At 37.2% G+C, this 22,033-nt stretch overlaps 22 non-coding genes across 22 annotated transcripts; all 22 read right to left on the reverse strand.

Annotated features, from left to right (window-relative positions):
* Positions 1 to 591: 591 nt before the first annotated feature.
* On the reverse strand, positions 592 to 664 carry trnav-uac (transfer RNA valine (anticodon UAC)). Its single transcript has one exon. It is a non-coding gene; the product is annotated as a tRNA-Val (tRNA).
* A 932-nt stretch (positions 665 to 1,596) lies between these two features.
* trnav-uac (transfer RNA valine (anticodon UAC)) lies at positions 1,597 to 1,669 on the reverse strand. Its single transcript has one exon. It is a non-coding gene; the product is annotated as a tRNA-Val (tRNA).
* Positions 1,670 to 2,601: 932 nt separating this feature from the next.
* On the reverse strand, positions 2,602 to 2,674 carry trnav-uac (transfer RNA valine (anticodon UAC)). Its single transcript has one exon. It is a non-coding gene; the product is annotated as a tRNA-Val (tRNA).
* Positions 2,675 to 3,604: 930 nt separating this feature from the next.
* On the reverse strand, positions 3,605 to 3,677 carry trnav-uac (transfer RNA valine (anticodon UAC)). Its single transcript has one exon. It is a non-coding gene; the product is annotated as a tRNA-Val (tRNA).
* Positions 3,678 to 4,607: 930 nt separating this feature from the next.
* On the reverse strand, positions 4,608 to 4,680 carry trnav-uac (transfer RNA valine (anticodon UAC)). Its single transcript has one exon. It is a non-coding gene; the product is annotated as a tRNA-Val (tRNA).
* Positions 4,681 to 4,821: 141 nt separating this feature from the next.
* Positions 4,822 to 4,894, reverse strand: trnav-uac (transfer RNA valine (anticodon UAC)). Its single transcript has one exon. It is a non-coding gene; the product is annotated as a tRNA-Val (tRNA).
* A 718-nt stretch (positions 4,895 to 5,612) lies between these two features.
* Positions 5,613 to 5,685, reverse strand: trnav-uac (transfer RNA valine (anticodon UAC)). Its single transcript has one exon. It is a non-coding gene; the product is annotated as a tRNA-Val (tRNA).
* Positions 5,686 to 6,617: 932 nt separating this feature from the next.
* trnav-uac (transfer RNA valine (anticodon UAC)) lies at positions 6,618 to 6,690 on the reverse strand. The gene has a single exon. It is a non-coding gene; the product is annotated as a tRNA-Val (tRNA).
* Positions 6,691 to 7,620: 930 nt separating this feature from the next.
* Positions 7,621 to 7,693, reverse strand: trnav-uac (transfer RNA valine (anticodon UAC)). The gene has a single exon. It is a non-coding gene; the product is annotated as a tRNA-Val (tRNA).
* A 930-nt stretch (positions 7,694 to 8,623) lies between these two features.
* trnav-uac (transfer RNA valine (anticodon UAC)) lies at positions 8,624 to 8,696 on the reverse strand. Its single transcript has one exon. It is a non-coding gene; the product is annotated as a tRNA-Val (tRNA).
* Positions 8,697 to 9,628: 932 nt separating this feature from the next.
* trnav-uac (transfer RNA valine (anticodon UAC)) lies at positions 9,629 to 9,701 on the reverse strand. The gene has a single exon. It is a non-coding gene; the product is annotated as a tRNA-Val (tRNA).
* A 932-nt stretch (positions 9,702 to 10,633) lies between these two features.
* On the reverse strand, positions 10,634 to 10,706 carry trnav-uac (transfer RNA valine (anticodon UAC)). Its single transcript has one exon. It is a non-coding gene; the product is annotated as a tRNA-Val (tRNA).
* A 932-nt stretch (positions 10,707 to 11,638) lies between these two features.
* trnav-uac (transfer RNA valine (anticodon UAC)) lies at positions 11,639 to 11,711 on the reverse strand. The gene has a single exon. It is a non-coding gene; the product is annotated as a tRNA-Val (tRNA).
* Positions 11,712 to 12,641: 930 nt separating this feature from the next.
* On the reverse strand, positions 12,642 to 12,714 carry trnav-uac (transfer RNA valine (anticodon UAC)). The gene has a single exon. It is a non-coding gene; the product is annotated as a tRNA-Val (tRNA).
* Positions 12,715 to 13,646: 932 nt separating this feature from the next.
* On the reverse strand, positions 13,647 to 13,719 carry trnav-uac (transfer RNA valine (anticodon UAC)). The gene has a single exon. It is a non-coding gene; the product is annotated as a tRNA-Val (tRNA).
* Positions 13,720 to 14,651: 932 nt separating this feature from the next.
* Positions 14,652 to 14,724, reverse strand: trnav-uac (transfer RNA valine (anticodon UAC)). The gene has a single exon. It is a non-coding gene; the product is annotated as a tRNA-Val (tRNA).
* Positions 14,725 to 15,656: 932 nt separating this feature from the next.
* Positions 15,657 to 15,729, reverse strand: trnav-uac (transfer RNA valine (anticodon UAC)). Its single transcript has one exon. It is a non-coding gene; the product is annotated as a tRNA-Val (tRNA).
* A 932-nt stretch (positions 15,730 to 16,661) lies between these two features.
* Positions 16,662 to 16,734, reverse strand: trnav-uac (transfer RNA valine (anticodon UAC)). Its single transcript has one exon. It is a non-coding gene; the product is annotated as a tRNA-Val (tRNA).
* A 932-nt stretch (positions 16,735 to 17,666) lies between these two features.
* Positions 17,667 to 17,740, reverse strand: trnav-uac (transfer RNA valine (anticodon UAC)). The gene has a single exon. It is a non-coding gene; the product is annotated as a tRNA-Val (tRNA).
* Positions 17,741 to 18,672: 932 nt separating this feature from the next.
* Positions 18,673 to 18,746, reverse strand: trnav-uac (transfer RNA valine (anticodon UAC)). Its single transcript has one exon. It is a non-coding gene; the product is annotated as a tRNA-Val (tRNA).
* A 932-nt stretch (positions 18,747 to 19,678) lies between these two features.
* On the reverse strand, positions 19,679 to 19,751 carry trnav-uac (transfer RNA valine (anticodon UAC)). The gene has a single exon. It is a non-coding gene; the product is annotated as a tRNA-Val (tRNA).
* A 1,937-nt stretch (positions 19,752 to 21,688) lies between these two features.
* trnav-uac (transfer RNA valine (anticodon UAC)) lies at positions 21,689 to 21,761 on the reverse strand. The gene has a single exon. It is a non-coding gene; the product is annotated as a tRNA-Val (tRNA).
* Positions 21,762 to 22,033: the final 272 nt, after the last annotated feature.

The following is a 22,033-nucleotide window of genomic DNA, read 5'->3' on the forward strand; positions in this document are numbered from 1 at the left end:
ATTTGTCATAGAGAACTGTTTCCGCCCGGCTTCGAACCGGGGACCATTCGTGTGTAAAGCAAACTTGATAACTACTAAACTAGAGAAACTGCTGCTAGAATTATTACTGTGGAGTTAACCAAATTGTACATATATTCATCGCACAAATTCGAAAATCCAACATAATGCATTAATGAAAAGTATCTGTTACAAATACAGTACTACTCACGTGTCAGAGACCTCTGTTTCCGCCCAGCATCGAAAAGTATACATTTTGCGTCTTAAGTGAACTTGATAACCACTAGGCTATGGAATCTTTTGATTCCCAAAAGAAGGCAATAATGAAAAATGTATTTTTCAGTTTCAACTATGGTACTTATTGAATGTATCAACGAGTGCTGTTTCCACAGAGGTTCAAACCGGGGACCTTTTGCATGTTAAGCGCACGTGATAAGAGCTACATTACAGAAACTTCTGCTTGAGATACCTGCAAGAAGTAAACTGCATTTTCTTATAGTCAGAGCATGTATTTGAATTTCCAAAATATGGTATTTATGAAAGCAACTCATCTCTTTTATAAATACGGTACTTAATGCATGTGTCAAAGAGGACTGTTTCCGCCCGGTTTCGAACCAGGGACCTTTCGCGTGTAAAGCGAACGTGATAACCACTACACTACAGAAACTGCTGCTAATACTATCAGCAAGGAGTAACCCGAGTTTTACATATATTCATTGCATGCATTCGAATTTCCAAAAAAAGCCATTCATGAGAATATATATTCTCTGTTGTTGATACAGCACTAACTGCATGTGTCAAAGAGCACTGTTTCTGCCAGGTTTTGAACCACAGACCATTCGCATGTAAGGCAAACGTGATCACCACTACACTACAGAAACTGCTGCATTAATTACCACTAAGGAGTAAACCAAATTTTACAAATATTTATTGCATGTATTCGAATTTCCAAAATAATGCATTTATTAGAACAACTATTCTCTGTTACAAATACAGTACTTACTGGATTTGTCATAGAGAACTGTTTCCACCCGGCTTCGAACCGGGGACCATTCGTGTGTAAAGCAAACTTGATAACTACTAAACTAGAGAAACTGCTGCTAGAATTATTACTGTGGAGTTAACCAAATTGTACATATATTCATCGCACAAATTCGAAAATCCAACATAATGCATTCATGAAAAGTATCTGTTACAAATACAGTACTACTCACATGTGTCAGAGACCTCTGTTTCCGCCCAGCATCGAAAAGTATACATTTTGCGTCTTAAGTGAACTTGATAACCACTAGGCTATGGAATCTTTTGATTCCCAAAAGAAGGCAATAATGAAAAATGTATTTTTCAGTTTCAACTATGGTACTTATTGAATGTATCAACGAGTGCTGTTTCCACAGAGGTTCAAACCGGGGACCTTTTGCATGTTAAGCGCACGTGATAAGAGCTACATTACAGAAACTTCTGCTTGAGATACCTGCAAGAAGTAAACTGCATTTTCTTATAGTCAGAGCATGTATTTGAATTTCCAAAATAAGGTATTTATGAAAGCAACTCATCTCTTTTATAAATACGGTACTCACTGCATGTGTCAAAGAGGACTGTTTCCGCCCGGTTTCGAACCAGGGACCTTTCGCGTGTAAAGCGAACGTGATAACCACTACACTACAGAAACTGCTGCTAATACTATCAGCAAGGAGTAACCCGAGTTTTACATATATTCATTGCATGTATTCGAATTTCCAAAAAAAGCCATTCATGAGAATATATATTCTCTGTTGTTGATACAGCACTAACTGCATGTGTCAAAGAGCACTGTTTCTGCCAGGTTTTGAACCACAGACCATTCGCATGTAAGGCAAACGTGATCACCACTACACTACAGAAACTGCTGCATTAATTACCAGCAAGGAGTAAACCACATTTTACATATATTTATTGCATGTATTCGAATTTCCAAAATAAGGCATTTATTAGAACAACTATTCTCTGTTACAAATACAGTACTTACTGGATTTGTCATAGAAAACTGTTTCCGCCCGGCTTCGAACCGGGGACCATTCGTGTGTAAAGCAAACTTGATAACTACTAAACTAGAGAAACTGCTGCTAGAATTATTACTGTGGAGTTAACCAAATTGTACATATATTCATCGCACAAATTCGAAAATCCAACATAATGCATTAATGAAAAGTATCTGTTACAAATACAGTACTACTCACATGTGTCAGAGACCTCTGTTTCCGCCCAGCATCAAAAAGTATACATTTTGCGTCTTAAGTGAACTTGATAACCACTAGGCTATGGAATCTTTTGATTCCCAAAAGAAGGCAATAATGAAAAATGTATTTTTCAGTTTCAACTATGGTACTTATTGAATGTATCAACGAGTGCTGTTTCCACAGAGGTTCAAACCGGGGACCTTTTGCATGTTAAGCGCACGTGATAAGAGCTACATTACAGAAACTTCTGCTTGAGATACCTGCAAGAAGTAAACTGCATTTTCTTATAGTCAGAGCATGTATTTGAATTTCCAAAATAAGGTATTTATGAAAGCAACTCATCTCTTTTATAAATACGGTACTTACTGCATGTGTCAAAGAGGACTGTTTCCGCCCGGTTTCGAACCAGGGACCTTTCGCGTGTAAAGCGAACGTGATAACCACTACACTACAGAAACTGCTGCTAATATTATCAGCAAGGAGTAACCCGAGTTTTACATATATTCATTGCATGTATTCGAATTTCCAAAAAAAGCCATTCATGAGAATATATATTCTCTGTTGTTGATACAGCACTAACTGCATGTGTCAAAGAGCACTGTTTCTGCCAGGTTTTGAACCACAAACCATTCGCATGTAAGGCAAATGTGATAACCACTACACTACAGAAACTGCTGCATTAATTACCACTAAGGAGTAAACCAAATTTTACAAATATTTATTGCATGTATTCGAATTTCCAAAATAATGCATTTATTAGAACAACTATTCTCTGTTACAAATACAGTACTTACTGGATTTGTCATAGAGAACTGTTTCCGCCCGGCTTCGAACCGGGGACCATTCGTGTGTAAAGCAAACTTGATAACTACTAAACTAGAGAAACTGCTGCTAGAATTATTACTGTGGAGTTAACCAAATTGTACATATATTCATCGCACAAATTCGAAAATCCAACATAATGCATTAATGAAAAGTATCTGTTACAAATACAGTACTACTCACGTGTCAGAGACCTCTGTTTCCGCCCAGCATCGAAAAGTATACATTTTGCGTCTTAAGTGAACTTGATAACCACTAGGCTATGGAATCTTTTGATTCCCAAAAGAAGGCAATAATGAAAAATGTATTTTTCAGTTTCAACTATGGTACTTATTGAATGTATCAACGAGTGCTGTTTCCACAGAGGTTCAAACCGGGGACCTTTTGCATGTTAAGCGCACGTGATAAGAGCTACATTACAGAAACTTCTGCTTGAGATACCTGCAAGAAGTAAACTGCATTTTCTTATAGTCAGAGCATGTATTTGAATTTCCAAAATAAGGTATTTATGAAAGCAACTCATCTCTTTTATAAATACGGTACTCACTGCATGTGTCAAAGAGGACTGTTTCCGCCCGGTTTCGAACCAGGGACCTTTCGCGTGTAAAGCGAACGTGATAACCACTACACTACAGAAACTGCTGCTAATACTATCAGCAAGGAGTAACCCGAGTTTTACATATATTCATTGCATGTATTCGAATTTCCAAAAAAAGCCATTCATGAGAATATATATTCTCTGTTGTTGATACAGCACTAACTGCATGTGTCAAAGAGCACTGTTTCTGCCAGGTTTTGAACCACAGACCATTCGCATGTAAGGCAAACGTGATCACCACTACACTACAGAAACTGCTGCATTAATTACCACTAAAGAGTAAACCAAATTTTACAAATATTTATTGCATGTATTCGAATTTCCAAAATAATGCATTTATTAGAACAACTATTCTCTGTTACAAATACAGTACTTACTGGATTTGTCATAGAGAACTGTTTCCGCCCGGCTTCGAACCGGGGACCATTCGTGTGTAAAGCAAACTTGATAACTACTAAACTAGAGAAACTGCTTCTAGAATTATTACTGTGGAGTTAACCAAATTTTACATATATTCATCGCACAAATTCGAAAATCCAACATAATGCATTAATGAAAAGTATCTGTTACAAATACAGTACTACTCACGTGTCAGAGACCTCTGTTTCCGCCCAGCATCGAAAAGTATACATTTTGCGTCTTAAGTGAACTTGATAACCACTAGGCTATGGAATCTTTTGATTCCCAAAAGAAGGCAATAATGAAAAATGTATTTTTCAGTTTCAACTATGGTACTTATTGAATGTATCAACGAGTGCTGTTTCCACAGAGGTTCAAACCGGGGACCTTTTGCATGTTAAGCGCACGTGATAAGAGCTACATTACAGAAACTTCTGCTTGAGATACCTGCAAGAAGTAAACTGCATTTTCTTATAGTCAGAGCATGTATTTGAATTTCCAAAATAAGGTATTTATGAAAGCAACTCATCTCTTTTATAAATACGGTACTTACTGCATGTGTCAAAGAGGACTGTTTCCGCCCGGTTTCGAACCAGGGACCTTTCGCGTGTAAAGTGAACGTGATAACCACTACACTACAGAAACTGCTGCTAATATTATCAGCAAGGAGTAACCCGAGTTTTACATATATTCATTGCATGTATTCGAATTTCCAAAAAAAGCCATTCATGAGAATATATATTCTCTGTTGTTGATACAGCACTAACTGCATGTGTCAAAGAGCACTGTTTCTGCCAGGTTTTGAACCCCAGACCATTCGCATGTAAGGCAAACGTGATCACCACTACACTACAGAAACTGCTGGATTAATTACCACTAAGGAGTAAACCAAATTTTACAAATATTTATTGCATGTATTCGAATTTCCAAAATAATGCATTTATTAGAACAACTATTCTCTGTTACAAATACAGTACTTACTGGATTTGTCATAGAGAACTGTTTCCGCCCGGCTTCGAACCGGGGACCATTCGTGTGTAAAGCAAACCTGATAACTACTAAACTAGAGAAACTGCTTCTAGAATTATTACTGTGGAGTTAACCAAATTTTACATATATTCATCGCACAAATTCGAAAATCCAACATAATGCATTCATGAAAAGTATCTGTTACAAATACAGTACTACTCACATGTGTCAGAGACCTCTGTTTCCGCCGAGCATCAAAAAGTATAAATTTTGCGTCTTAAGTGAACTTGATAACCACTAGGCTATGGAATCTTTTGATTCCCAAAAGAAGGCAATAATGAAAAATGTATTTTTCAGTTTCAACTATGGTACTTATTGAATGTATCAACGAGTGCTGTTTCCACAGAGGTTCAAACCGGGGACCTTTTGCATGTTAAGCGCACGTGATAAGAGCTACATTACAGAAACTTATGCTTGAGATACCTGCAAGAAGTAAACTGCATTTTCTTATAGTCAGAGCATGTATTTGAATTTCCAAAATAAGGTATTTATGAAAGCAACTCATCTATTTTATAAATACGGTACTTACTGCATGTGTCAAAGAGGACTGTTTCCGCCGGGTTTCGAACCAGGGACCTTTCGCGTGTAAAGCGAACGTGATAACCACTACACTACAGAAACTGCTGCTAATATTATCAGCAAGGAGTAACCCGAGTTTTACATATATTCATTGCATGTATTCGAATTTCCAAAAAAAGCCATTCATGAGAATATATATTCTCTGTTGTTGATACAGCACTAACTGCATGTGTCAAAGAGCACTGTTTCTGCCAGGTTTTGAACCACAGACCATTCGCATGTAAGGCAAACGTGATCACCACTACACTACAGAAACTGCTGCATTAATTACCAGCAAGGAGTAAACCACATTTTACATATATTTATTGCATGTATTCGAATTTCCAAAATAAGGCATTTATTAGAACAACTATTCTCTGTTACAAATACAGTACTTACTGGATTTGTCATAGAAAACTGTTTCCGCCCGGCTTCGAACCGGGGACCATTCGTGTGTAAAGCAAACTTGATAACTACTAAACTAGAGAAACTGCTGCTAGAATTATTACTGTGGAGTTAACCAAATTTTACATATATTCATCGCACAAATTCGAAAATCCAACATAATGCATTCATGAAAAGTATCTGTTACAAATACAGTACTACTCACATGTGTCAGAGACCTCTGTTTCCGCCCAGCATCAAAAAGTATACATTTTGCGTCTTAAGTGAACTTGATAACCACTAGGCTATGGAATCTTTTGATTCCCAAAAGAAGGCAATAATGAAAAATGTATTTTTCAGTTTCAACTATGGTACTTATTGAATGTATCAACGAGTGCTGTTTCCACAGAGGTTCAAACCGGGGACCTTTTGCATGTTAAGCGCACGTGATAAGAGCTACATTACAGAAACTTATGCTTGAGATACCTGCAAGAAGTAAACTGCATTTTCTTATAGTCAGAGCATGTATTTGAATTTCCAAAATAAGGTATTTATGAAAGCAACTCATCTCTTTTATAAATACGGTACTTACTGCATGTGTCAAAGAGGACTGTTTCCGCCCGGTTTCGAACCAGGGACCTTTCGCGTGTAAAGCGAACGTGATAACCACTACACTACAGAAACTGCTGCTAATATTATCAGCAAGGAGTAACCCGAGTTTTACATATATTCATTGCATGTATTCGAATTTCCAAAAAAAGCCATTCATGAGAATATATATTCTCTGTTGTTGATACAGCACTAACTGCATGTGTCAAAGAGCACTGTTTCTGCCAGGTTTTGAACCACAAACCATTCGCATGTAAGGCAAATGTGATAACCACTACACTACAGAAACTGCTGCATTAATTACCACTAAGGAGTAAACCAAATTTTACAAATATTTATTGCATGTATTCGAATTTCCAAAATAATGCATTTATTAGAACAACTATTCTCTGTTACAAATACAGTACTTACTGGATTTGTCATAGAGAACTGTTTCCGCCCGGCTTCGAACCGGGGACCATTCGTGTGTAAAGCAAACTTGATAACTACTAAACTAGAGAAACTGCTGCTAGAATTATTACTGTGGAGTTAACCAAATTGTACATATATTCATCGCACAAATTCGAAAATCCAACATAATGCATTAATGAAAAGTATCTGTTACAAATACAGTACTACTCACGTGTCAGAGACCTCTGTTTCCGCCCAGCATCGAAAAGTATACATTTTGCGTCTTAAGTGAACTTGATAACCACTAGGCTATGGAATCTTTTGATTCCCAAAAGAAGGCAATAATGAAAAATGTATTTTTCAGTTTCAACTATGGTACTTATTGAATGTATCAACGAGTGCTGTTTCCACAGAGGTTCAAACCGGGGACCTTTTGCATGTTAAGCGCACGTGATAAGAGCTACATTACAGAAACTTCTGCTTGAGATACCTGCAAGAAGTAAACTGCATTTTCTTATAGTCAGAGCATGTATTTGAATTTCCAAAATAAGGTATTTATGAAAGCAACTCATCTCTTTTATAAATACGGTACTCACTGCATGTGTCAATGAGGACTGTTTCCGCCCGGTTTCGAACCAGGGACCTTTCGCGTGTAAAGCGAACGTGATAACCACTACACTACAGAAACTGCTGCTAATACTATCAGCAAGGAGTAACCCGAGTTTTACATATATTCATTGCATGTATTCGAATTTCCAAAAAAAGCCATTCATGAGAATATATATTCTCTGTTGTTGATACAGCACTAACTGCATGTGTCAAAGAGCACTGTTTCTGCCAGGTTTTGAACCACAGACCATTCGCATGTAAGGCAAACGTGATCACCACTACACTACAGAAACTGCTGCATTAATTACCACTAAGGAGTAAACCAAATTTTACAAATATTTATTGCATGTATTCGAATTTCCAAAATAATGCATTTATTAGAACAACTATTCTCTGTTACAAATACAGTACTTACTGGATTTGTCATAGAGAACTGTTTCCGCCCGGCTTCGAACCGGGGACCATTCGTGTGTAAAGCAAACTTGATAACTACTAAACTAGAGAAACTGCTTCTAGAATTATTACTGTGGAGTTAACCAAATTTTACATATATTCATCGCACAAATTCGAAAATCCAACATAATGCATTAATGAAAAGTATCTGTTACAAATACAGTACTACTCACGTGTCAGAGACCTCTGTTTCCGCCCAGCATCGAAAAGTATACATTTTGCGTCTTAAGTGAACTTGATAACCACTAGGCTATGGAATCTTTTGATTCCCAAAAGAAGGCAATAATGAAAAATGTATTTTTCAGTTTCAACTATGGTACTTATTGAATGTATCAACGAGTGCTGTTTCCACAGAGGTTCAAACCGGGGACCTTTTGCATGTTAAGCGCACGTGATAAGAGCTACATTACAGAAACTTCTGCTTGAGATACCTGCAAGAAGTAAACTGCATTTTCTTATAGTCAGAGCATGTATTTGAATTTCCAAAATAAGGTATTTATGAAAGCAACTCATCTCTTTTATAAATACGGTACTTACTGCATGTGTCAAAGAGGACTGTTTCCGCCCGGTTTCGAACCAGGGACCTTTCGCGTGTAAAGCGAACGTGATAACCACTACACTACAGAAACTGCTGCTAATATTATCAGCAAGGAGTAACCCAAGTTTTACATATATTCATTGCATGTATTCGAATTTCCAAAAAAAGCCATTCATGAGAATATATATTCTCTGTTGTTGATACAGCACTAACTGCATGTGTCAAAGAGCACTGTTTCTGCCAGGTTTTGAACACCAGACCATTCGCATGTAAGGCAAACGTGATCACCACTACACTACAGAAACTGCTGCATTAATTACCACTAAGGAGTAAACCACATTTTACAAATATTTATTGCATGTATTCGAATTTCCAAAATAATGCATTTATTAGAACAACTATTCTCTGTTACAAATACAGTACTTACTGGATTTGTCATAGAGAACTGTTTCCGCCCGGCTTCGAACCGGGGACCATTCGTGTGTAAAGCAAACTTGATAACTACTAAACTAGAGAAACTGCTTCTAGAATTATTACTGTGGAGTTAACCAAATTTTACATATATTCATCGCACAAATTCGAAAATCCAACATAATGCATTCATGAAAAGTATCTGTTACAAATACAGTACTACTCACATGTGTCAGAGACCTCTGTTTCCGCCGAGCATCAAAAAGTATAAATTTTGCGTCTTAAGTGAACTTGATAACCACTAGGCTATGGAATCTTTTGATTCCCAAAAAAAGGCAATAATGAAAAATGTATTTTTCAGTTTCAACTATGGTACTTATTGAATGTATCAACGAGTGCTGTTTCCACAGAGGTTCAAACCGGGGACCTTTTGCATGTTAAGCGCACGTGATAAGAGCTACATTACAGAAACTTTTGCTTGAGATACCTGCAAGAAGTAAACTGCATTTTCTTATAGGCAGAGCATGTATTTGAATTTCCAAAATAAGGTATTTATGAAAGCAACTCATCTCTTTTATAAATACGGTACTCACTGCATGTGTCAAAGAGGACTGTTTCCGCCAGGTTTCGAACCAGGGACCTTTCGCGTGTAAAGCGAACGTGATAACCACTACACTACAGAAACTGCTGCTGATATTATCAGCAAGGAGTAACCCGAGTTTTACATATATTCATTGCATGTATTCGAATTTCCAAAAAAAGCCATTCATGAGAATATATATTCTCTGTTGTTGATACAGCACTAACTGCATGTGTCAAAGAGCACTGTTTCTGCCAGGTTTTGAACCACAGACCATTCGCATGTAAGGCAAACGTGATCACCACTACACTACAGAAACTGCTGCATTAATTACCAGCAAGGAGTAAACCACATTTTACATATATTTATTGCATGTATTCGAATTTCCAAAATAATGCATTTATTAGAACAACTATTCTCTGTTACAAATACAGTACTTACTGGATTTGTCATAGAAAACTGTTTCCGCCCGGCTTCGAACCGGGGACCATTCGTGTGTAAAGCAAACTTGATAACTACTAAACTAGAGAAACTGCTGCTAGAATTATTACTGTGGAGTTAACCAAATTGTACATATATTCATCGCACAAATTCGAAAATCCAACATAATGCATTAATGAAAAGTATCTGTTACAAATACAGTACTACTCACATGTGTCAGAGACCTCTGTTTCCGCCCAGCATCAAAAAGTATACATTTTGCGTCTTAAGTGAACTTGATAACCACTAGGCTATGGAATCTTTTGATTCCCAAAAGAAGGCAATAACGAAAAATGTATTTTTCAGTTTCAACTATGGTACTTATTGAATGTATCAACGAGTGCTGTTTCCACAGAGGTTCAAACCGGGGACCTTTTGCATGTTAAGCGCACGTGATAAGAGCTACATTACAGAAACTTCTGCTTGAGATACCTGCAAGAAGTAAACTGCATTTTCTTATAGTCAGTGCATGTATTTGAATTTCCAAAATAAGGTATTTATGAAAGCAACTCATCTCTTTTATAAATACGGTACTTACTGCATGTGTCAAAGAGGACTGTTTCCGCCCGGTTTCGAACCAGGGACCTTTCGCGTGTAAAGCGAACGTGATAACCACTACACTACAGAAACTGCTGCTAATATTATCAGCAAGGAGTAACCCGAGTTTTACATATATTCATTGCATGTATTCGAATTTCCAAAAAAAGCCATTCATGAGAATATATATTCTCTGTTGTTGATACAGCACTAACTGCATGTGTCAAAGAGCACTGTTTCTGCCAGGTTTTGAACCACAGACCATTCGCATGTAAGGCAAACGTGATCACCACTACACTACAGAAACTGCTGCATTAATTACCAGCAAGGAGTAAACCACATTTTACATATATTTATTGCATGTATTCGAATTTCCAAAATAAGGCATTTATTAGAACAACTATTCTCTGTTACAAATACAGTACTTACTGGATTTGTCATAGAAAACTGTTTCCGCCCGGCTTCGAACCGGGGACCATTCGTGTGTAAAGCAAACTTGATAACTACTAAACTAGAGAAACTGCTGCTAGAATTATTACTGTGGAGTTAACCAAATTGTACATATATTCATCGCACAAATTCGAAAATCCAACATAATGCATTAATGAAAAGTATCTGTTACAAATACAGTACTACTCACATGTGTCAGAGACCTCTGTTTCCGCCCAGCATCAAAAAGTATACATTTTGCGTCTTAAGTGAACTTGATAACCACTAGGCTATGGAATCTTTTGATTCCCAAAAGAAGGCAATAATGAAAAATGTATTTTTCAGTTTCAACTATGGTACTTATTGAATGTATCAACGAGTGCTGTTTCCACAGAGGTTCAAACCGGGGACCTTTTGCATGTTAAGCGCACGTGATAAGAGCTACATTACAGAAACTTCTGCTTGAGATACCTGCAAGAAGTAAACTGCATTTTCTTATAGTCAGAGCATGTATTTGAATTTCCAAAATAAGGTATTTATGAAAGCAACTCATCTCTTTTATAAATACGGTACTTACTGCATGTGTCAAAGAGGACTGTTTCCGCCCGGTTTCGAACCAGGGACCTTTCGCGTGTAAAGCGAACGTGATAACCACTACACTACAGAAACTGCTGCTAATATTATCAGCAAGGAGTAACCCGAGTTTTACATATATTCATTGCATGTATTCGAATTTCCAAAAAAAGCCATTCATGAGAATATATATTCTCTGTTGTTGATACAGCACTAACTGCATGTGTCAAAGAGCACTGTTTCTGCCAGGTTTTGAACCACAGACCATTCGCATGTAAGGCAAACGTGATCACCACTACACTACAGAAACTGCTGCATTAATTACCACTAAGGAGTAAACCAAATTTTACAAATATTTATTGCATGTATTCGAATTTCCAAAATAATGCATTTATTAGAACAACTATTCTCTGTTACAAATACAGTACTTACTGGATTTGTCATAGAGAACTGTTTCCGCCCGGCTTCGAACCGGGGACCATTCGTGTGTAAAGCAAACTTGATAACTACTAAACTAGAGAAACTGCTGCTAGAATTATTACTGTGGAGTTAACCAAATTGTACATATATTCATCGCACAAATTCGAAAATCCAACATAATGCATTAATGAAAAGTATCTGTTACAAATACAGTACTACTCACGTGTCAGAGACCTCTGTTTCCGCCCAGCATCGAAAAGTATACATTTTGCGTCTTAAGTGAACTTGATAACCACTAGGCTATGGAATCTTTTGATTCCCAAAAGAAGGCAATAATGAAAAATGTATTTTTCAGTTTCAACTATGGTACTTATTGAATGTATCAACGAGTGCTGTTTCCACAGAGGTTCAAACCGGGGACCTTTTGCATGTTAAGCGCACGTGATAAGAGCTACATTACAGAAACTTCTGCTTGAGATACCTGCAAGAAGTAAACTGCATTTTCTTATAGTCAGAGCATGTATTTGAATTTCCAAAATAAGGTATTTATGAAAGCAACTCATCTCTTTTATAAATACGGTACTTACTGCATGTGTCAAAGAGGACTGTTTCCGCCCGGTTTCGAACCAGGGACCTTTCGCGTGTAAAGCGAACGTGATAACCACTACACTACAGAAACTGCTGCTAATACTATCAGCAAGGAGTAACCCGAATTTTACATATATTCATTGCATGTATTCGAATTTCCAAAAAAAGCCATTCATGAGAATATATATTCTCTGTTGTTGATACAGCACTAACTGCATGTGTCAAAGAGCACTGTTTCTGCCAGGTTTTGAACCGCAGACCATTCGCATGTAAGGCAAACGTGATCACCACTACACTACAGAAACTGCTGCATTAATTACCACTAAGGAGTAAACCAAATTTTACAAATATTTATTGCATGTATTCGAATTTCCAAAATAATGCATTTATTAGAACAACTATTCTCTATTACAAATACAGTACTTACTGGATTTGTCATAGAGAACTGTTTCCGCCCGGCTTCGAACCGGGGACCATTCGTGTGTAAAGCAAACTTGATAACTACTAAACTAGAGAAACTGCTGCTAGAATTATTACTGTGGAGTTAACCAAATTGTACATATATTCATCGCACAAATTCGAAAATCCAACATAATGCATTCATGAAAAGTATCTGTTACAAATACAGTACTACTCACATGTGTCAGAGACCTCTGTTTCCGCCCAGCATCGAAAAGTATACATTTTGCGTCTTAAGTGAACTTGATAACCACTAGGCTATGGAATCTTTTGATTCCCAAAAGAAGGCAATAATGAAAAATGTATTTTTCAGTTTCAACTATGGTACTTATTGAATGTATCAACGAGTGCTGTTTCCACAGAGGTTCAAACCGGGGACCTTTTGCATGTTAAGCGCACGTGATAAGAGCTACATTACAGAAACTTCTGCTTGAGATACCTGCAAGAAGTAAACTGCATTTTCTTATAGTCAGAGCATGTATTTGAATTTCCAAAATAAGGTATTTATGAAAGCAACTCATCTCTTTTATAAATACGGTACTTACTGCATGTGTCAAAGAGGACTGTTTCCGCCCGGTTTCGAACCAGGGACCTTTCGCGTGTAAAGCGAACGTGATAACCACTACACTACAGAAACTGCTGCTAATATTATCAGCAAGGAGTAACCCGAGTTTTACATATATTCATTGCATGTATTCGAATTTCCAAAAAAAGCCATTCATGAGAATATATATTCTCTGTTGTTGATACAGCACTAACTGCATGTGTCAAAGAGCACTGTTTCTGCCAGGTTTTGAACCGCAGACCATTCGCATGTAAGGCAAACGTGATCACCACTACACTACAGAAACTGCTGCATTAATTACCACTAAGGAGTAAACCAAATTTTACAAATATTTATTGCATGTATTCGAATTTCCAAAATAATGCATTTATTAGAACAACTATTCTCTGTTACAAATACAGTACTTACTGGATTTGTCATAGAGAACTGTTTCCGCCCGGCTTCGAACCGGGGACCATTCGTGTGTAAAGCAAACTTGATAACTACTAAACTAGAGAAACTGCTGCTAGAATTATTACTGTGGAGTTAACCAAATTTTACATATATTCATCGCACAAATTCGAAAATCCAACATAATGCATTCATGAAAAGTATCTGTTACAAATACAGTACTACTCACATGTGTCAGAGACCTCTGTTTCCGCCCAGCATCGAAAAGTATACATTTTGCGTCTTAAGTGAACTTGATAACCACTAGGCTATGGAATCTTTTGATTCCCAAAAGAAGGCAATAATGAAAAATGTATTTTTCAGTTTCAACTATGGTACTTATTGAATGTATCAACGAGTGCTGTTTCCACAGAGGTTCAAACCGGGGACCTTTTGCATGTTAAGCGCACGTGATAAGAGCTACATTACAGAAACTTCTGCTTGAGATACCTGCAAGAAGTAAACTGCATTTTCTTATAGTCAGAGCATGTATTTGAATTTCCAAAATAAGGTATTTATGAAAGCAACTCATCTCTTTTATAAATACGGTACTTACTGCATGTGTCAAAGAGGACTGTTTCCGCCCGGTTTCGAACCAGGGACCTTTCGCGTGTAAAGCGAACGTGATAACCACTACACTACAGAAACTGCTGCTAATATTATCAGCAAGGAGTAACCCGAGTTTTACATATATTCATTGCATGTATTCGAATTTCCAAAAAAAGCCATTCATGAGAATATATATTCTCTGTTGTTGATACAGCACTAACTGCATGTGTCAAAGAGCACTGTTTCTGCCAGGTTTTGAACCGCAGACCATTCGCATGTAAGGCAAACGTGATCACCACTACACTACAGAAACTGCTGCATTAATTACCACTAAGGAGTAAACCAAATTTTACAAATATTTATTGCATGTATTCGAATTTCCAAAATAAGGCATTTATTAGAACAACTATTCTCTGTTACAAATACAGTACTTACTGGATTTGTCATAGAGAACTGTTTCCGCCCGGCTTCGAACCGGGGACCATTCGTGTGTAAAGCAAACTTGATAACTACTAAACTAGAGAAACTGCTGCTAGAATTATTACTGTGGAGTTAACCAAATTTTACATATATTCATCGCACAAATTCGAAAATCCAACATAATGCATTCATGAAAAGTATCTGTTACAAATACAGTACTACTCACATGTGTCAGAGACCTCTGTTTCCGCCCAGCATCAAAAAGTATACATTTTGCGTCTTAAGTGAACTTGATAACCACTAGGCTATGGAATCTTTTGATTCCCAAAAGAAGGCAATAATGAAAAATGTATTTTTCAGTTTCAACTATGGTACTTATTGAATGTATCAACGAGTGCTGTTTCCACAGAGGTTCAAACCGGGGACCTTTTGCATGTTAAGCGCACGTGATAAGAGCTACATTACAGAAACTTCTGCTTGAGATACCTGCAAGAAGTAAACTGCATTTTCTTATAGTCAGAGCATGTATTTGAATTTCCAAAATAAGGTATTTATGAAAGCAACTCATCTCTTTTATAAATACGGTACTTACTGCATGTGTCAAAGAGGACTGTTTCCGCCCGGTTTCGAACCAGGGACCTTTCGCGTGTAAAGCGAACGTGATAACCACTACACTACAGAAACTGCTGCTAATATTATCAGCAAGGAGTAACCCGAGTTTTACATATATTCATTGCATGTATTCGAATTTCCAAAAAAAGCCATTCATGAGAATATATATTCTCTGTTGTTGATACAGCACTAACTGCATGTGTCAAAGAGCACTGTTTCTGCCAGGTTTTGAACCGCAGACCATTCGCATGTAAGGCAAACGTGATCACCACTACACTACAGAAACTGCTGCATTAATTACCAGCAAGGAGTAAACCAAATTTTACTAATATTTATTGCATGTATTCGAATTTCCAAAATAATGCATTTATTAGAACAACTATTCTCTGTTACAAATACAGTACTTACTGGATTTGTCATAGAGAACTGTTTCCGCCCGGCTTCGAACCGGGGACCATTCGTGTGTAAAGCAAACTTGATAACTACTAAACTAGAGAAACTGCTGCTAGAATTATTACTGTGGAGTTAACCAAATTTTACATATATTCATCGCACAAATTCGAAAATCCAACATAATGCATTCATGAAAAGTATCTGTTACAAATACAGTACTACTCACATGTGTCAGAGACCTCTGTTTCCGCCCAGCATCGAAAAGTATACATTTTGCGTCTTAAGTGAACTTGATAACCACTAGGCTATGGAATCTTTTGATTCCCAAAAGAAGGCAATAATGAAAAATGTATTTTTCAGTTTCAACTATGGTACTTATTGAATGTATCAACGAGTGCTGTTTCCACAGAGGTTCAAACCGGGGACCTTTTGCATGTTAAGCGCACGTGATAAGAGCTACATTACAGAAACTTCTGCTTGAGATACCTGCAAGAAGTAAACTGCATTTTCTTATAGTCAGAGCATGTATTTGAATTTCCAAAATAAGGTATTTATGAAAGCAACTCATCTCTTTTATAAATACGGTACTTACTGCATGTGTCAAAGAGGACTGTTTCCGCCCGGTTTCGAACCAGGGACCTTTCGCGTGTAAAGCGAACGTGATAACCACTACACTACAGAAACTGCTGCTAATATTATCAGCAAGGAGTAACCCGAGTTTTACATATATTCATTGCATGTATTCGAATTTCCAAAAAAAGCCATTCATGAGAATATATATTCTCTGTTGTTGATACAGCACTAACTGCATGTGTCAAAGAGCACTGTTTCTGCCAGGTTTTGAACCGCAGACCATTCGCATGTAAGGAAAACGTGATCACCACTACACTACAGAAACTGCTGCATTAATTACCAGCAAGGAGTAAACCAAATTTTACAAATATTTATTGCATGTATTCGAATTTCCAAAATAAGGCATTTATTAGAACAACTATTCTCTGTTACAAATACAGTACTTACTGGATTTGTCATAGAGAACTGTTTCCGCCCGGCTTCGAACCGGGGACCATTCGTGTGTAAAGCAAACTTGATAACTACTAAACTAGAGAAACTGCTGCTAGAATTATTACTGTGGAGTTAACCAAATTTTACATATATTCATCGCACAAATTCGAAAATCCAACATAATGCATTCATGAAAAGTATCTGTTACAAATACAGTACTACTCACATGTGTCAGAGACCTCTGTTTCCGCCCAGCATCGAAAAGTATACATTTTGCGTCTTAAGTGAACTTGATAACCACTAGGCTATGGAATCTTTTGATTCCCAAAAGAAGGCAATAATGAAAAATGTATTTTTCAGTTTCAACTATGGTACTTATTGAATGTATCAACGAGTGCTGTTTCCACAGAGGTTCAAACCGGGGACCTTTTGCATGTTAAGCGCACGTGATAAGAGCTACATTACAGAAACTTCTGCTTGAGATACCTGCAAGAAGTAAACTGCATTTTCTTATAGGCAGAGCATGTATTTGAATTTCCAAAATAAGGTATTTATGAAAGCAACTCATCTCTTTTATAAATACGGTACTTACTGCATGTGTCAAAGAGGACTGTTTCCGCCCGGTTTCGAACCAGGGACCTTTCACGTGTAAAGCGAACGTGAAAAACCACTACACTACAGAAACTGCTGCTAATATTATCAGCAAGGAGTAACCCGAGTTTTACATATATTCATTGCATGTATTCGAATTTCCAAAAAAAGCCATTCATGAGAATATATATTCTCTGTTGTTGATACAGCACTAACTGCATGTGTCAAAGAGCACTGTTTCTGCCAGGTTTTGAACCGCAGACCATTCGCATGTAAGGAAAACGTGATCACCACTACACTACAGAAACTGCTGCATTAATTACCAGCAAGGAGTAAACCAAATTTTACAAATATTTATTGCATGTATTCGAATTTCCAAAATAAGGCATTTATTAGAACAACTATTCTCTGTTACAAATACAGTACTTACTGGATTTGTCATAGAGAACTGTTTCCGCCCGGCTTCGAACCGGGGACCATTCGTGTGTAAAGCAAACTTGATAACTACTAAACTAGAGAAACTGCTGCTAGAATTATTACTGTGGAGTTAACCAAATTTTACATATATTCATCGCACAAATTCGAAAATCCAACATAATGCATTCATGAAAAGTATCTGTTACAAATACAGTACTACTCACATGTGTCAGAGACCTCTGTTTCCGCCCAGCATCGAAAAGTATACATTTTGCGTCTTAAGTGAACTTGATAACCACTAGGCTATGGAATCTTTTGATTCCCAAAAGAAGGCAATAATGAAAAATGTATTTTTCAGTTTCAACTATGGTACTTATTGAATGTATCAACGAGTGCTGTTTCCACAGAGGTTCAAACCGGGGACCTTTTGCATGTTAAGCGCACGTGATAAGAGCTACATTACAGAAACTTCTGCTTGAGATACCTGCAAGAAGTAAACTGCATTTTCTTATAGGCAGAGCATGTATTTGAATTTCCAAAATAAGGTATTTATGAAAGCAACTCATCTCTTTTATAAATACGGTACTTACTGCATGTGTCAAAGAGGACTGTTTCCGCCCGGTTTCGAACCAGGGACCTTTCACGTGTAAAGCGAACGTGAAAAACCACTACACTACAGAAACTGCTGCTAATATTATCAGCAAGGAGTAACCCGAGTTTTACATATATTCATTGCATGTATTCGAATTTCCAAAAAAAGCCTTTCATGAGAATATATATTCTCTGTTGTTGATACAGCACTAACTGCATGTGTCAAAGAGCACTGTTTCTGCCAGGTTTTGAACCGCAGACCATTCGCATGTAAGGAAAACGTGATCACCACTACACTACAGAAACTGCTGCATTAATTACCAGCAAGGAGTAAACCAAATTTTACAAATATTTATTGCATGTATTCGAATTTCCAAAATAAGGCATTTATTAGAACAACTATTCTCTGTTACAAATACAGTACTTACTGGATTTGTCATAGAGAACTGTTTCCGCCCGGCTTCGAACCGGGGACCATTCGTGTGTAAAGCAAACTTGATAACTACTAAACTAGAGAAACTGCTGCTAGAATTATTACTGTGGAGTTAACCAAATTTTACATATATTCATCGCACAAATTCGAAAATCCAACATAATGCATTCATGAAAAGTATCTGTTACAAATACAGTACTACTCACATGTGTCAGAGACCTCTGTTTCCGCCCAGCATCGAAAAGTATACATTTTGCGTCTTAAGTGAACTTGATAACCACTAGGCTATGGAATCTTTTGATTCCCAAAAGAAGGCAATAATGAAAAATGTATTTTTCAGTTTCAACTATGGTACTTATTGAATGTATCAACGAGTGCTGTTTCCACAGAGGTTCAAACCGGGGACCTTTTGCATGTTAAGCGCACGTGATAAGAGCTACATTACAGAAACTTCTGCTTGAGATACCTGCAAGAAGTAAACTGCATTTTCTTATAGTCAGAGCATGTATTTGAATTTCCAAAATAAGGTATTTATGAAAGCAACTCATCTCTTTTATAAATACGGTACTTACTGCATGTGTCAAAGAGGACTGTTTCCGCCCGGTTTCGAACCAGGGACCTTTCGCGTGTAAAGCGAACGTGATAACCACTACACTACAGAAACTGCTGCTAATATTATCAGCAAGGAGTAACCCGAGTTTTACATATATTCATTGCATGTATTCGAATTTCCAAAAAAAGCCATTCATGAGAATATATATTCTCTGTTGTTGATACAGCACTAACTGCATGTGTCAAAGAGCACTGTTTCTGCCAGGTTTTGAACCGCAGACCATTCGCATGTAAGGCAAACGTGATCACCACTACACTATAGAATCTGCTGCATTAATTACCACTAAGGAGTAAACCAAATTTTACAAATATTTATTGCATGTATTCGAATTTCCAAAATAATGCATTTATTAGAACAACTATTCTCTGTTACAAATACAGTACTTACTGGATTTGTCATAGAGAACTGTTTCCGCCCGGCTTCGAACCGGGGACCATTCGTGTGTAAAGCAAACTTGATAACTACTAAACTAGAGAAACTGCTGCTAGAATTATTACTGTGGAGTTAACCAAATTTTACATATATTCATCGCACAAATTCGAAAATCCAACATAATGCATTCATGAAAAGTATCTGTTACAAATACAGTACTACTCACATGTGTCAGAGACCTCTGTTTCCGCCCAGCATCGAAAAGTATACATTTTGCGTCTTAAGTGAACTTGATAACCACTAGGCTATGGAATCTTTTGATTCCCAAAAGAAGGCAATAATGAAAAATGTATTTTTCAGTTTCAACTATGGTACTTATTGAATGTATCAACGAGTGCTGTTTCCACAGAGGTTCAAACCGGGGACCTTTTGCATGTTAAGCGCACGTGATAAGAGCTACATTACAGAAACTTCTGCTTGAGATACCTGCAAGAAGTAAACTGCATTTTCTTATAGTCAGAGCATGTATTTGAATTTCCAAAATAAGGTATTTATGAAAGCAACTCATCTCTTTTATAAATACGGTACTCACTGCATGTGTCAAAGAGGACTGTTTCCGCCCGGTTTCGAACCAGGGACCTTTCGCGATTAAAGCGAACTTGAACACCACTACACTACAGAAACTGCTGCTAATATTTTCAGCAAGGAGTAACCCGAGTTTTACATATATTCATTGCATGTATTCGAATTTCCAAAAAAAGCCATTCATGAGAATATATATTCTCTGTTGTTGATACAGCACTAACTGCATGTGTCAAAGAGCACTGTTTCTGCCAGGTTTTGAACTGCAGACCATTCGCATGTAAGGCAAACGTGATCACCACTACACTACAGAAACTGCTGCATTAATTACCACTAAGGAGTAAACCAAATTTTACTAATATTTATTGCATGTATTCGAATTTCCAAAATAAGGCATTTATTAGAACAACTATTCTCTGTTACAAATACAGTACTTACTGGATTTGTCATAGAGAACTGTTTCCGCCCGGCTTCGAACCGGGGACCATTCGTGTGTAAAGCAAACTTGATAACTACTAAACTAGAGAAACTGCTGCTAGAATTATTACTGTGGAGTTAACCAAATTTTACATATATTCATCGCACAAATTCGAAAATCCAACATAATGCATTCATGAAAAGTATCTGTTACAAATACAGTACTACTCACATGTGTCAGAGACCTCTGTTTCCGCCCAGCATCAAAAAGTATACATTTTGCGTCTTAAGTGAACTTGATAACCACTAGGCTATGGAATCTTTTGATTCCCAAAAGAAGGCAATAATGAAAAATGTATTTTTCAGTTTCAACTATGGTACTTATTGAATGTATCAACGAGTGCTGTTTCCACAGAGGTTCAAACCGGGGACCTTTTGCATGTTAAGCGCACGTGATAAGAGCTACATTACAGAAACTTCTGCTTGAGATACCTGCAAGAAGTAAACTGCATTTTCTTATAGTCAGAGCATGTATTTGAATTTCCAAAATAAGGTATTTATGAAAGCAACTCATCTCTTTTATAAATACGGTACTTACTGCATGTGTCAAAGAGGACTGTTTCCGCCCGGTTTCGAAACAGGGACCTTTCGTGTGTAAAGCGAACGTGATAACCACTACACTACAGAAACTGCTGCTAATATTATCAGCAAGGAGTAACCCGAGTTTTACATATATTCATTGCATGTATTCGAATTTCCAAAAAAATACATTCATGACAATATATATTCTCTGTTGTTGATACAGCACTAACTGCATGTGTCAACGAGCACTGTTTCTGCCAGGTTTTGAACCGCAGACCATTCGCATGTAAGGCAAACGTGATCACCACTACACTACAGAAACTGCTGCATTAATTACCAGCAAGGAGTAAACCAAATTTTACTAATATTTATTGCATGTA

Source organism: Oncorhynchus clarkii, chromosome 23 (genome assembly GCF_045791955.1).
Source record: "Oncorhynchus clarkii lewisi isolate Uvic-CL-2024 chromosome 23, UVic_Ocla_1.0, whole genome shotgun sequence".
Lineage (NCBI taxonomy): Eukaryota > Metazoa > Chordata > Actinopteri > Salmoniformes > Salmonidae > Oncorhynchus > Oncorhynchus clarkii.